This window comes from Euprymna scolopes, chromosome 5, assembly GCF_053919585.1.
Source record: "Euprymna scolopes isolate OS-2025 chromosome 5, ASM5391958v1, whole genome shotgun sequence".
NCBI classification, from domain to species: domain Eukaryota; kingdom Metazoa; phylum Mollusca; class Cephalopoda; order Sepiida; family Sepiolidae; genus Euprymna; species Euprymna scolopes.
In genome coordinates, this window is record NC_136486.1 from 42,685,179 (window position 1) to 42,700,337 (window position 15,159).

Sequence of the window (15,159 nt, forward strand, 5' to 3'; positions counted from 1 at the left end):
CCAGTAAAAGTGTCTAGTTACTTTGTCGTAAGATTTATTTATCCCCAAATGCCCTGCTGCCCCGCTAACGGCATCTCATGTGCTGTTTTTAAGATAAGCACCCGGTAGTCCTGAGGTATTACTACCTGATCTCTATTTTCCCAGTCTTCGATATCAGGGGTATTCTTCGGTCTCCATCTTCTCATCAGGATCCCATTGCAGATATGATATTCCGAGGTGCTATTATCTTTTTCAATATTCCCTTCGGCCAAATCGAAATATTTCTTGAGGCTTGGATCCATCTTCTGTTTTTCGATAAGATCTTCCGTAGTGGTTTGATCACGTAAGATGTTGTGTTCGCCATCTTCCTTTCTTGTCGGTAGTTTGCGCCTTTTCTTGATCTTCCCGCAATTTTCTCCTGATTCCCGCGCCATCTCCTCTGGCTGCCTATGTTTTTCCTCCTCCACCTCCTCCTCTCTGCTACGTGTTCGAGTTTGTGCGCGCGTCACCACTCCCGCCTTTTTCTGATTTGGGTTCGCTTTTGGTGCCCATTTTCTGACTTCCTTCTGTTCTGGTATACCCGTGGCCATTACTCTGGGTCCAGCTATTTCCTAAAAGCATATCCACTTCCTCGATCGGTAGAGTTTCGACTACCCCTATTTTTATCGTTTTCGAGATCCATTTCGACTCGAGGTTTATTTGATGGATTGGGACTTTCGTGACTTTTCCGCCTATACCTTTAATTTCGACATGTTCACCCATATCGGATCGTCTTCCTTTGGGGAGTTGTCTTCTTAGCAACAGGGACTGTGATGCTCCTGTGTCTCTCAGTATTTTAACTTTCGAGGTGTTCCCACTATCGTTCTTCTGTGACACTAGTCCCATAGCTATGAATGGTTTATAGCTGTCCTCTATTTCTTTTCGCGACACTATCCCCTGGGGTGTGGTTTGATATTTCTCTTCCCGACTGAATTGATTTCTACAATTCCTGGCTATATGGTCGATCTTTCCACAATGGAAGCAAGTTATCTCCTGCCTTTTATCGGAGGATGGTTTCTTGCTGGCACACTCTCGATCGGTGTATAGTGGCCTTTTCCTCGCATGGTTGGTATTCCCGCGTAGCTGTGCTTTGCTTTGAATGTCTTATGTGTCAGGGCATGTTCATCTGCTAAAGTAGCTAATTCGCGTGCAGTTCCAACTCTCCTCTCCTCTACATAAAGCCGCAATTGGTCACTCAAGCCCTTTTTACATTCTTCGATGAGAATTGTTTCAGCTTTTCGTAGTCTCCCTCCGCTCCCTCGGTCGAAGTATGTTTCCTTCTGTCTAAGGAATTCCGTATAGAACTGAGTTTCGTTTTTCGATAGTTTCGAAACTTTTGCAGGTATGCTTCTGGTAATAGCTCGTATGCCGCCATTATCGCCCTTTTTACCGTCTCGTAGTTTGCACATTCCTCGATCGTCAACGACGCGTATGCTTTTTGCGCCTTGCCGCTTATAACGGTTTGTAATAGCATCGTCCACGTGTGATTCGGCCATTCCAGATTAATCACTGTTTTCTCGAAGTGCTGGAAATATTCGTCGACCTCGTCTTCTTTGAATTTTGGTACTAGCCTGACTTGCTTCGCTAAGTCAAATTCTTTATTGCCTGATCCAAAATTTCTTTCTCGGAGTTCCAGTTCTAATTTCCTGGTTTCCTGCTCTATTCAGGCTTTTTCTATCTCTGCTCTGGCCATTATTTTTGCCCTCTCGAGCTCGATTTGTGCTGATGTCACTTTTTGAGGTTCTACCTGTAATTTGTCCAGTATCTCGTCCTCGAATACATCATTGTCGACCATGTGTTCTGCAATTATCTTATGAAGATGAGCTTTCCTCATAGATTGTCTGACATCTAATTGGAGCTGTTGTCCTATTACGAATGCGTCGTCCTTCTTCAATTTTAATAATTGCTCCGCCGATGGGTTTCTTAAGAATTCCTCTACTGTAGACATTTCTTCTGCTAGTCTCCCCAATTGACAGATTTCGGATAAAGATAAAAAGTAATGAGAATCCCGGACTTGAGCCCCCAAATTATGTCACGACCCGGTTAATGGATGACCGAATTGATTGGCAGTCAGATCGAGACACAAGAATTTATTTTATTTTATATCCAATATCTCATAATTATCTTCGGTTAATCGTCGGATGTTGGATTAACTAGCAAAACATATCATTAAGGAGGACGGAACAACAGAGCAAAAATGACGAAACAAACACTCAATAAAAGTTTCAAATTTCAAGAAAGATTTTTATATACAAAGGAAGAAGAAAAAGCTCCGATAAAAAGAATGAGTGAGACAGACGTATTTTTTTGGGATGTTTGCCAGATGTATGCGACATGCAAAATACAGTACAATATGTATAAAAGTTTGTGGAAAGGAAAAGATATTGGCATGAGATAGGCCAAACTTATCTGTTTTTATCCGTTAGGGTAAACACGGATTAAAAGTTCGCAAACACAATATCCAAGAAAAAAGTTGAGATGGCGAAAGTCTATCTCTTCCTCGAATCTTAGTTCCAAAGAAGAATTCAATCGACAATACGATTGTATTTGAATGATAATCTGCAATTTAATTGATCCAAATCTCAATCTTCGATGAGGTCCGATTCTCGGAGATAATGTTTGTATACCGGGCTGTCTCGCTTCTTTTCGCCAACTATTTATTTCTTATTTTCAAATCCCCTGTACTCCGCGTTTCCCGCCACGAACGTTCGCTGTCTGGTTGCCAGGACGACGTATTTCCACTCGTTACGACGATATTCACACCCAATCTCTGTCCCATTTCCCTCAGCCAAGTGTCTGCCACGCCACATCATTCACAGAGAGATTCATTAGATTTTTAAGAAAGAGAGAGAGATAGTGAGATATATAGAGAGAGTAAGTAGAGAGATTGACTGTTCGCTTTGCTCTGACGTCACAATAGTCGATCTGGTGTATAAGTCAGTGTGCCTTTTAAGACCAAAAAAATTGTCATTTTAGGTATTAACTATGTAGGAGTCGATTGTAGATTCTAGGCAAGTTAAATGGTCCATATCATGGCTCTTTCTTGCACAGATAATATCCTTTTTGATGTTTCTTCTTTTGTAAGACATATAAATTGTTTCTTGGCATCCGCAAGCGATAATACATGCATTTATGCAAGTGTGGTCCATTCGATTTTCATATATAGAACCAACTTTTGCACGCATACAATTTTGTTCATTACTTTCATAAAAAATAATTATCTGCTTAAAAATTTCAATAGTATTGACTTGTCAAGAATTACTCTGGAGTTGTCCTTAGGGCTGAACTGTTAGATGCAGGTATGTATTTTATTCAAAAGAAACTAGGGCAAGAATGGTGGGCCGTAAAATTAATATTGTCGTTTATAGGATTTTTTAATAGTGAACTTAGGAAAGAATGACATATCGTAAACACCAAACTTAGGCCTATAGCTGCATCTAGAGAGTGAACATTGCAAGAGCAATTCCAATTATTATTAAGTCTCCCACTGAAAAACCGTGCATGTGTTTACATGTTGGCAAACGCACTGCAGTGGAGTTCGGAAGGAGTGCGATTAATTATTAGGATTACTGGTATATACCGAGTGCACAAAGTGGCGTTTTCTATGTAATGACCAAGTGCGGAGTCGCTCTTTAACAAACATTTCCAAAAACATTACCTATGTAAAGTCGACCCCCTCCAAAAATAACGTTAAAATCTTCTCTCAGAAATTCGACTTATACACAAATATATACAGTATTCATGAAAAACATTGCCGATAAGGTTACATGCTGGGTACGACATAATAGGTCATATGACATGATAAACACCCGTCTAGCTGAAACCACTGTCAGTAATTTTACCCACTCTTTATCTATGCCTAAATTAAAATGTAGATTCCATGAACAAAGCTTCTTTCTTAGAAATGCACGTCTGTGAAACTCTCTTCCGTTTGCCTGTTTCTTACCTGACTACAACTTGGATGTCTTCAAGTCCAACATAAACAAATTCCTGATGAACCGCCCCTTTAAGTAAGACACTTTATCAAATCGCCAATACTAACGATTACTACGATACTATCTCATTGATTACTGTACACGCAATAACCCTTATCCCTGAGTGGCTTCCGGGCCTTGATAAGTGGTGACCACCATGTAAAAAAAAAAAAGACATAAGCAAAAGGAGAACCAATTCCAATCAGGAGATTTTGAAACCAAATCACTATATTTTACAAATGTCTTTTTTTACGAATAATTATTTTTCTACCTGATCGTTTTTCGTATGTTTTGGATATGTTACTATTTGAGACACAACAATTGTGTTTTTTTTTTTGTTTTTTTGTTTTTTTTTCATTTGTATAATATAGAAGCACTCTGTTTTTTGTGTTGGGAGTTACTTTGTCTTGTTGAGTTATTTCTGGTTTCACTTTACTTTTTTTTCTTTAAAGGGTAATGATTGGATTGAATGTCATAACATCGCTGGATGGTGTATTGGCATTTGAGTATATCTTGACATGGGCGGCTTAACCAATTCTCCAGTCTAATTTGATGTTCAATCAAAGTGTTCAGACTTTGCTTTGTGATATCACCCAAGAGGAACTGGCTGGACACTGTATCGTAATTAGGCTGGCATCTCAGAATAGTCAATGCCTTCTTTGCCACATAGTTACTGTGGCCACAATTCTTGCAGTCGTTAGTCATTTCTACGTCTCCTTCTCCTTCAAGACTTTCAATTGGAGTATCACATTTGTCACACTTAAAAGACAGTGGAACATTCATCAGTTCTTCATACATGGGCCAATCCTTCTTACAGGCGAGGCATGCACACTCAAAATAGTACTGCCGACGCAAATGACTCTGTCGTTTCTCCTTTTCCATTGTCGAATAGAATACGCCGTAACTATCAACGATCTCTTCTCCCTTTTTGATGTTGTGGATTGCCCTCACTACACACTTGTCTCCATAGCTATACCTGAGCACGTTCGGGTCACAGGAGTGGTTAAACAGACTGACAGTGGCATAGATGGCTGATCCGATCATGATGAAATTGGAAGCGAACATCTCTCCTGGTTCAATAAGCAACTCGTGGACTTCATGAGCGTTGCACGACACCATCTGAAGATGGCGCAAGATATGGCTGCCAACTTTGATGCGATCAGTTTGACTGCACTCATCGTCTGCCGGAAAATATTCAGTTTTCTCTAAACACTTCAGCAAATAAACTGCAATCATTGTCCAACGGAACAAATCTGGAAACTTCCTGTCAAAGGTATGGTTGACTAAGTTATAGACAGCCCAGTAATCGTGGGAGTCATAGACACCATCTTCATTAAACCCAAGCGAACAGGCATTCTCTACCTCCATCTCTTGTTCGTTACTGTTGCCGTATTTCTCTTTAAATTCCTTAAGGTATTTGAAAGTTGCTTTTACGACCATTCTTAAAGACAATTGTGCATTATCAGTGACCAAAGGAAGAATGGAACATTCCAAAGAGTGACTCGTTTCCCAAGACGCTTCCTGGCATTTAAGGCTGCAGTAAACTACGTTGGAACATTCACTACAAGGAACCGGAACCTCTGCTCTCTCACAACAAAAGTGACAGTGGGTAGCAAGGTATTTATTATTTACGAACGAACAATACGGCTCTTCGACAACCAAAATATCTCCGACCTTGACATTAGCAGTTGCAACAGGGTATCTTCCTTTTTCTTTGGTATATTTCAGAGAAAATGAATCCGAGGCACATGGAAATTTCTCACTTTTTATGTCAGTAATTTCTGGGAGCGGATCCATATATTTGGAACCCTTCAATGTTTTTTCATCATCAGGCTTATCCTTGCAACGTTCAAGCAAGGCGTTTAGTTTCTTTTCTCGAGTTTCCATTTCTTCTTTTTTTAGTTTCGCCTTTTGTAGTTTGAAGATTGCCTTTTCGAAGCTCTTAGCCGCCTCACTATATAAGCCGAGTTCGTAATAACATCGGCCCTGCCTTTCGAGGATTTTATGTTTCAGGTTTACCGGATAGCCATATGAGAGAGCAAGCTCGATATCTTTGAGACAGAGTTTATTTCTTCTCTTCTTTCGTCACGGCTGACCGATTAGCATAACCGAGTGCCAATTCTTCGCTTCCAGCTGGCGCCTTCAGTATACTCTGGGTATAGTACTCAAACGCTTCAGCGTAATTTTTTTGTTTGAACTCATCGTTTCCCATCTTTCGCATTTTTGTGGAATCATCGGGACATTTAGATGATTCCGGCATCGTAATCGTAATGATGTCATCTATAAATGGTAGTTCATAGATAGACTTGAAGCGATCTGCATCCGTGACAGATTCAAGGAAATGTTTCAACCACAAATCCCATTCGTCATTCTTCTTTAACCATGACTCCAACTTATGAGGCAATTGGGTCTAGGTATTTATGATTTACGGTTGACATCTTGATATTTGATAAAATACATAAATAAAATTTACAATCAGATTATCTATATAAAAATACAGTGCTTGTACAGTATAAGGAAGGGATCTTAAAAAAAAAATAAGGCAGTTTAGATAAAAATACCATTAGATACTTACAAGTCATGTCAAAATTAGTAAAAATTCCGAAAAACGATTGAGTAAAAGATATGCTGGAACTAAAAGAAAAAAAAAAAAACATTAGCTGTCTGTCACTTTTTATTTTGAAATGGCAGGTTACAATTATTGATTTGAAAAAAAATGCAAAAAATATTATGTACTTTCTACATGAATCTGTAACTTTTAATAATATTTTCAATTAATGAACGTGTCTTATGATCAATATTATTAAAAAAAAAAAAAAAAAAAAAAAAAAAAAGAACTAGCGGGACCTGTGGAAATTCCACATGGCTCATTCATATGTAATATATTGATATTGGCATTTTGTAGATGCTCAGTGTAAATGGAGACGCTCTGATATTATTGTAGCTCTTTTGTTAAATCTGTAAAAGTATTTATCTAAGCTAGCACAAACACCCGGCAAAACCCAGTCATGAATTACACTTAAATATGATATTTTAATTCTTGCAGATTTCGTATATATTAACTATAAAGTTAATGTTCTATCGATTTTTATATATTATAAAGTTGCGATTTCAAAAATAAAAAATATATATATCCATATGACTTGGGTGTGTTAGCTTGAATCGAAATAAAAACTTATCAAAAAAAAAATATATATATATATATAATTTGAGTTCCTTCAGCCATAACCGAAACTTATGAAGAATTCTTGATAAAATTATTTATAAAAAAAAAAATAGATTATAGATTACTGGAGTGCCATCAGTTATCAAAACTGAAACCAAAACTTCTGAAGAATTCTTGGTAAAATTATTTATGAAAGAAATGGAAGTACATAACAATTAAACGACCCGGATGTAAGTGTGACACAGAAAATAACACACATGCTATTGTATTAATATATAGATTACTTGTTATTTCTTCCATAAAAGTAATTGTCAGAAATAAAATGTATATGTCTCTTCTTTTAAGACGTAAAAAGTTAATTCTTTATCAACCAATAAATATTCTGTCTTTTTTACCATGGAAATAATGGTCCTTTGTTGCATCATGTGCATTTCATGACAATTAAAACAACGTTTTTTTTACTTATGTAGAATAATTTTTTTTTCTATACTTTAGTTGCCTATACAGAGACCAATAAGCAGCCTTGACCTTGAGATCAAAAACTAAGATTGAGTCAAACGGAATGAATCAACAGAACTTTGGTAAATCTGTTCATATCTTTATGAATGTATGTGGCGAGAGGAAGTGGGACAAATAATTCGGCAAAATCCTTTGTTGCATTTCATGACAATTAAAACAACTTTTTTTTTTTTTTTTACTTATGTAGAATAATTTTTTTTTTCTATACTTTAGAATGACAAATAATTTAAGTAACCTTTAAACACATTTTATTTTTAAGTCAAATTTAATTTTAATTTAAAATGAAAAACTAAATTTATGTAGAATAAATGCATGTGATGCAGCAAAGGATTTTGCCAAATTATTTGTGCCACTCGCGCTCTCCACATAAATTCATTCATAAAGATACAAACAGATTCACCAAAGTTGTGTCGATTCATTACATTTGACTCAATCTTAGTTTTTTGATCACAAGGTCACGGTTGCTTCTTGGTCTACGAGCAGCCATGTTGATTTTTTTTGCTTATTGAATGCTTACACATTTTAATCGTGCATTTCTCGAGTTTCGATGGCTAAAATAAATTAACTTTTTACACGAAATGACTCCTCATGTATTAATGTTTAAGATAAGAAACATTTTGAATGCCTTGTTTTTTTCATATCATCCGCAAACCTTATGTAGCGACATTACTGTTAATTCTTTTTCAACCAATAAATATTCTGTCTTTTTTACCATGGAAATAATTGTCAGCAAAATATTCTACAGATTACTAAAATGAATTTCACTTTCTAAATATTCTTCAAATCGATAAAACAAATATCAATTTTTGTTTTGGAATCTATTGATTTACAATTGTACCATTTTAATCAATAGTGTTTCTGTTAATCAATTGGTTAGCACATCATATTTCGAGACAGAGGTTGTGAGTTCAACCTCATCAGGGGCATAATTATTTTTTTTTTTATTATTCTGATTTTGTCCTCAAATGAACTTAAACATTTGAATTAAGGAAACTAGATTTCAGAATAGTTAAGAAAAAACTGCCAAATCATAGAATTTACAGTTTTAACAGGTTAGAAAGTGAGAATCATTTTTGTTTTGGAATCTGTTGATTTACAATTGTACCATTTTAATCAATAGTGAAACAATTTGATTTTGGAACAATTCATTTTAAAATAGGTAAAGTTGGAATTTTTTACCTTAGCAATATCAGATTAAATCTATATTTGCTGATCAGACGATGACATTTTTAAAATGTGGGTGAAAGGTGATAATGCACACATGAACATGAAATGTTTTAACTTATTTTTTTATGCAATATAATGGGATTTTAAGGCAAAAGCTCAATTACACACTTTGTTATGTTGAAATTTGTAAAAAAAAAATTTTTCAATTACGTAAAATGATAAAGTAGAAAAATAATTACACGTAAAAAATAAAATTTATCGAATTATAGAATTTTTGGTACTTCTGCATGACAGTACCATGAGGCGACTGAGACAAGTTATCAACCCCTGTTCTTGGAATGAGAGATGCCCTCTACCAGCCATTCTGTGAGCCTCAAATATAAACAAGTGTCTCGAAGAATGCAAAAATATATAATAACGAAATACATAATACAAAAATATAGGAAAAGTGAAACATATATTGTATAAAAAATATAATATTAATGTTTTAATATTTTTTTTTAAATGAGTGATTTATAAGCTAAAATAAAATGTTAAAAAGATGGAACATTTATAGATTGTTTCAGAATTATTTGGGGAGGGTTTTTTCTGTACGATTGTATAAAATGTAGCAACATATAATTATTTTTTATTTATTTTTTTACAATAAGATTGCATAAAAATATATCAAAATAAAATTTTAGCAAAATATAATTTTAAAAACATGAAACAGAGGTTTAAGATTTTTTTTTTTTTTTTTTTTTTTTTACACAATATAGTTTGGTTTTTTTTCACAGTAAGATTGTATAAACATATTAAAATATAATTTTTGGTTTGTCAATGTAGCAAAATATAATTTTAATATAGAAGTTTTTTTATTTATAAAACTTTACAGAAACTTTTAATAATTTTTTTTTTTTTTTTTTTTTTTATTGAGTGATACGATTTATCGACCCCCCACCCCTGTTCAACTGAGAAACTAAAATACACACATTCGCCTCATGGCACTGTCATGCAGAAGTGCCGAAGTTTTTCACATAATGTTGGTAAAAAACAAACGAATAAACACTCCAGAGTTCCCCTTTTTGGGGAGCTTGATTTTCCCTACATTAAAAGCAGTAGTCTAAATAATCCAAATAACTCAAATTGTCAATACTATTCTCAAAAACTCAGAAACAAAAAGAAGAGACAATTTGTGCAGATTGTTATCCTCATCTTCATAGTTGTGGTTTCGCAATCATCAGGAAAAGGCTGAAAATAAACTAATATTAATGGACAAATGTATAATATTTGCAGATGTTTATGTCTCGGTGTATCAGAATTTTTGTAGGAATTTTTGATACCCCTAATACGAAACTGCGAATAAAATATAAAAAAACTCGTAATTTCTCTTTTAAAAGTGGGTTGTTTATTTTCTTTATGGATTATACTTCCAAAATAAACTATTAAAGTTGCATAAAAGTAATAGAAATATTATTTTTTTATTTTTTAAAAAACAGTAATGAAATTAATTGAATTTTACGAATTCAGTATTTTAAACTTTAAAAATCTATCAAAATTTTTCTATTGATTCTATTTTTACGATATTTTCAGGGTCAATGTGAAATTGTATGCTCTTTCCAATAAACCGAATATAATATTTTAGGCAAACGTTGTTTTTAAATTCACGCCCCCCCCCCGTTTTGAAATGTCTATTAAAAAGTAAATAATTAATTTACTCACCAAAGTTTTATATATCACAAATTGAAGATGAAAGATCAGTAAATAATATATTCAAATTTAAAACAAAAAAGTAGTGTTTTTTTAAAAATGTACCTATAAAGTCCGAAGTTTAAAACCTTTTTTTTAATTTTTTTTTAATCACGTTTTTTTTTTGTTTTGTTTTTTTTTTAAATAAAACCTTGATCCTTGCTCCTTTAATTGAAAAAAAAATTAGGGTTTGAATTACATGTTTTCAAGTAGTTATAAGCTTGGAAAGACAGGGGGTATAATTATTCAATATTTTTCACGAAGTTTCTGACACACGTATGTCGACTTGAGCAGCTTGCCAAGTCATAATTTCTTGTAATTTTGATCTTTTCTCAAATATTGTGACCCCTTAGTAACTATGTTTATCTATTGGTAATATGCCTAATTATTTTAGGTATAAGTCCGCTAGATACTTTGAAAGAATTTATTTCATGCCTAAATATAGGCACATTTCCATGAAGTCAATTAAAAGACTTTCATTAGTGTGAATTACCGCACTAACATTTTCATGGATTTCTGCCTGCGCTATGTTATCAATGCGAATATTGGATCCTTTACCTCAGAAGGCATCTTATCGACTCCTCCTATGGCTGCAAACTCATATCTTCGAAGACAGAATGACCTAACGAATAATTCCTGTTGAAGAATCAAAGACTATTACCCTACGAGGTTGTTAACAGCTCTGGTTACAGAGGCAAAGGATGGGTATTCCTTTTTTGCCACTGAGGATCAATAAAATTGCATTGAATTTTAAAGGTAGGCCTTTGTTGTGATTGCCTTGTTTTACGACTGTTCCAGGAGCAAAAAAACGTTAGAAAGATTTCCTACAATTTTGTTAAATTTTATTTTTACAAATATTGAGTATTTATGTTAAATTTTGTTAAAAATTTTAAAAACTTTTATTGTAATAAAAATATTTAAACCAAATGGCTTAGTTTGTGATTAAATAAATTAAAACTGGTGAATGGTGCGTATAAAACTCAACATGCACGAAAAAAATGAAAGAAAACAAACATTGTTCTTTGAGTATTTTGTTCAATTTTATTTTGGTACTTCTGCGGTTTACGGCCCGCGCTATTTTTGAACGCTATTATTTAGAAACCTATTATTTAACATGGGGAAGGGAGTCTGTTTTGTAACTATTCTGTACTTTTACCTAACAGTTCAATAAAAAAACATTGTAAAACTTGAATTTAATTTGAAAATACTATTGAAAAAAATATTATTTTTTTAAGTTTACCAATACCTCAGCATTTACCTTTGAATTGTCTACTTTAAAGATTTTTTTTTTTTACATAGGCATCACTTATCAAGGCCCAGAGGCGACTCGAGGATAAGGGTTAAAGAGTGTACAGTAGAAATTGGACACTATAGTAATCTTTAGTAATGTAAATTCGGTAAATTTGTTAACTCATATGGAACAACTCATCAAAAACTTGTTTACGTTAGACTTGAAGACAACCATATTGTAGTCAGTTGGAAAGCAGGAAAACGGAAGACAATTCCATAGGTTTTCGGGTATGCTGAGAACGAATATCGCATTTATTTTTTTGCACAAATAAATAGTTATATATATTTAAAGACATTCAGTATTGTTGTTTTATGAATATGCGTATGGTGGCAGGGAAGAACCAGACAAAGAATATTAGTTTAATTTTATGCAATTGATTACTCAATCGTTTATTTAAAAAAAAAAAAACTTAAGAAAAGCAAAATAAAATGTTCTTCAGTTCAGCAACAGTTTGTCCCTGCTGTTTAGGTTATTCATTTCAACATTGTCTTTATCAGCGATTCGCGTCTTTCATTGTCATTCCTTGTGGTGTTATTTTCGATAACAATGTTGAAGGAGAAGAGTTTTTTTTGGGTTTTTTTTTTTTGTTTTTTTTATAGAAAGTCCAAGGTGAGCAACACAGCAGATTTGTTGTCTACTGTTGATGAAATATGTCAATATGTATTTCTTGCGCTGGGTGGTTTTGATAACAATCTCGGAAAATAAGAATTTGTTTTCCAATGGGAAACGTTAAGGGAAGCAACTTAGCAGATTTGTCGCCTACTTGTTTTTTGAAATATTGTTCCTCTTATGTTTAACTGGGGCGTTTATTCAGCTGTGCTTTACGGGCATCGTAGATCCTAACATGGTACAGATTTGTCGTCTGCCAGTTAACGATATCGACTTTGTCTGCAGTCGTCTCATCTCTCGGGCAAGCTGTCAAGTCTCCTTGTGTATGTCATAGTAGCAGTATCTAGAAGTAGCGCCTTCGATGTATTTGTTGATCCTTGGTCTGGAGATTTGACTAGTGGTCTGGTGTGGAAGTCAGTACTAACCGGTGGTAGACCGGTGAAGTTGTACTTCTTACTTCTCATATCTTGGTTTTAGTTGAGACCCGTGACCAAACTGGTCAGGGTTAAAGTTGGTTGCTCTCTTTGGGTTTGAAGTTGGGTTCTCAACTGATAGATTCATGTGGCGTGCGCCGGGCTCTCTTGAGCCAGTCTCTGGATCAGCTGGGCTCCTCTCTATTTAAATGTAAACATAACAGGTGATCGGCTCCCACAGCAAGTTGTTTCTGATTGGTCAAAGTTGGATTTTGACAGCCAATCAGAATTGAGTACTTTTTAGTATTTTGTAAAGATTTGTAAATATTGTTGTTTTTAGCTGCTGCTGCTGCTATTATTTGTCATGGTTGGGGCTGTCCCTTCTAATTCCATAATTCGTTTGCTACTCCTGCTAATTTGTTTTCTTTGCGAGAAAGCTTCACAAATCGAAATGAGATCTAGCACTCAATTTCATAACAGTATCCAACGTAATAACTATCACTTTTACTGGCGGCCATCTTGTGTCCCATTTAGGAAAAAAGAGCCAAAAGGGCCAAAACATGGCCCCCAAAACATTTTTCAGCTTCAAGACCAAAATGACCCCACACATCCACCCCTTCGGATATTTTTCGGCTTCCCTATATCGAAACGGACAATCTTTTTTTCACTTTCATTCATTTTTTTCCACCGACCTCTCTAATTTGGCTTTCTAGTGGTATTCAAGGAACAACGAATCTGATAATCAAACTCGTCGCAAATTTACCGTTTGTATGGTATAAACCTCTTTTAATTGATCTAAAAAAAAAAATCAAGTTTAAACGGTTAATTAAACTGCAAAAGCACCTGTTAAACTACACAAGTTCTATAATTGAATACCCCTCCCAAAAAGAAAACGAAATCATAAAAATGTTTTTGTAAACCGCTCATGAAAACTTAATTTTTTAGATCAATTAAAAGGGGTTAATATACTATACAAACGGTAAATTTGCGACGAGTTAGATTATCAGATTCGTTGTCAACGACCTCAAATACCACTAGAAAACCAAATTAGAGTAGTCGGTGTTCTGCTGTAGCGTAAAGTAATATTTACCTTTGTAATTTATTTTAATAAATATTACTTTAAATACTGTTTTAATTTGTAGTCTTGTCTTTACATTCTTTCCTTTCACTCAAGAGTTCTTGGAATCCCCCCTACCCCTCCAATAAACCTTACCTTTTTTGTGCAACGTCGGTTGTGGGGAGGGAGATTCCAGCTACATGTGGCGTATTTGGCTTTTTTTCGTTATTGGAAAACAAGATGGCCGTCTGTAAAAACGATAGTCGACAAATTAAAGGTGAATTCCGAGGGGTCGGTATACTAAAACTTTACCGAAAAGATAGCGCGGCTCGTGAATTGCAGAAGCACCAAATTTTATTTTTAAAACTCTCAACGCGAACGAAAAATGAACTAAATTTAAGTTAAAGAAAAATTATTTAAGTAAAAAAAAAATATGATGAAAGAAAACCAAACTCCTATCTTTACACCATCAACGCTCTGATCTAGGTGTGTCAGAAATTTCGTGAAAATAGTGAATAATTTCACCCCATCTTTCCAAGCTCATAACTCCTCGAAAAATGTAATTCAAGCCCTATTTTTTTTTTCAATAAAGGAGCAAGGACTAAGGTTTCATTTAAAAAAAAAAAAAAAAAAAAAAAAAAGTTTTTTTTTTTTTAAAGAAAAAGGTTTTAAACTTCGGACTTTACAGGTAAATTTCTAAAAAACAGTTCTTTTTTTTTGTTTTAAATTTGAATATATTATTTATTGACCTTTTCTCTTCAATTTGTGATATATAAGACTTTGGTACATAAATTATTTACTTTTTAATAGACATTTCAAAATGGGAGGCGTGAATTATTCGACCCCCTGTCTTTCCAAGCTTATAACTACTCGAAAAATGTAATTCAAGCCCTAATTTTTTTTTTCAATTAAAGGAGCAAGGACTAAGGTTCCATAAAAAAAAAAGAAAAAACAAATAACGTGGTTTAAAAAAAAAGGTTATAAACTTCAAACTTTACAGGTAAAATTCTAAAAAACACTACGTTTTTTTTTTTTTTTTGTTTTAAATTTGAATATATTATTTATTGACCTTTTCTCTTCAATTTGTGCGTAAATTAATTATTTACTTTTTAATAGATACTTTAAAATGGGGGGGGCGTAAATTAAAAAAAAAAAACGTTTGTCTAAAATATTATATTCGGTTTATTGAAAAGAACATAAAATTTCACATTGACCCT

The 15,159-nt window shown here is 34.0% G+C and overlaps 1 pseudogene across 1 annotated transcript; it reads right to left on the reverse strand.

The window, feature by feature from the left end:
* Positions 1-2,237: 2,237 nt before the first annotated feature.
* On the reverse strand, positions 2,238-6,436 carry LOC145276795 (protein-lysine N-methyltransferase SMYD4-like; annotated as a pseudogene). Its single transcript, XR_013868015.1, has one exon. The product of XR_013868015.1 is annotated as a protein-lysine N-methyltransferase SMYD4-like (transcript).
* Between the last annotated feature and the right edge of the window lie 8,723 nt (positions 6,437-15,159).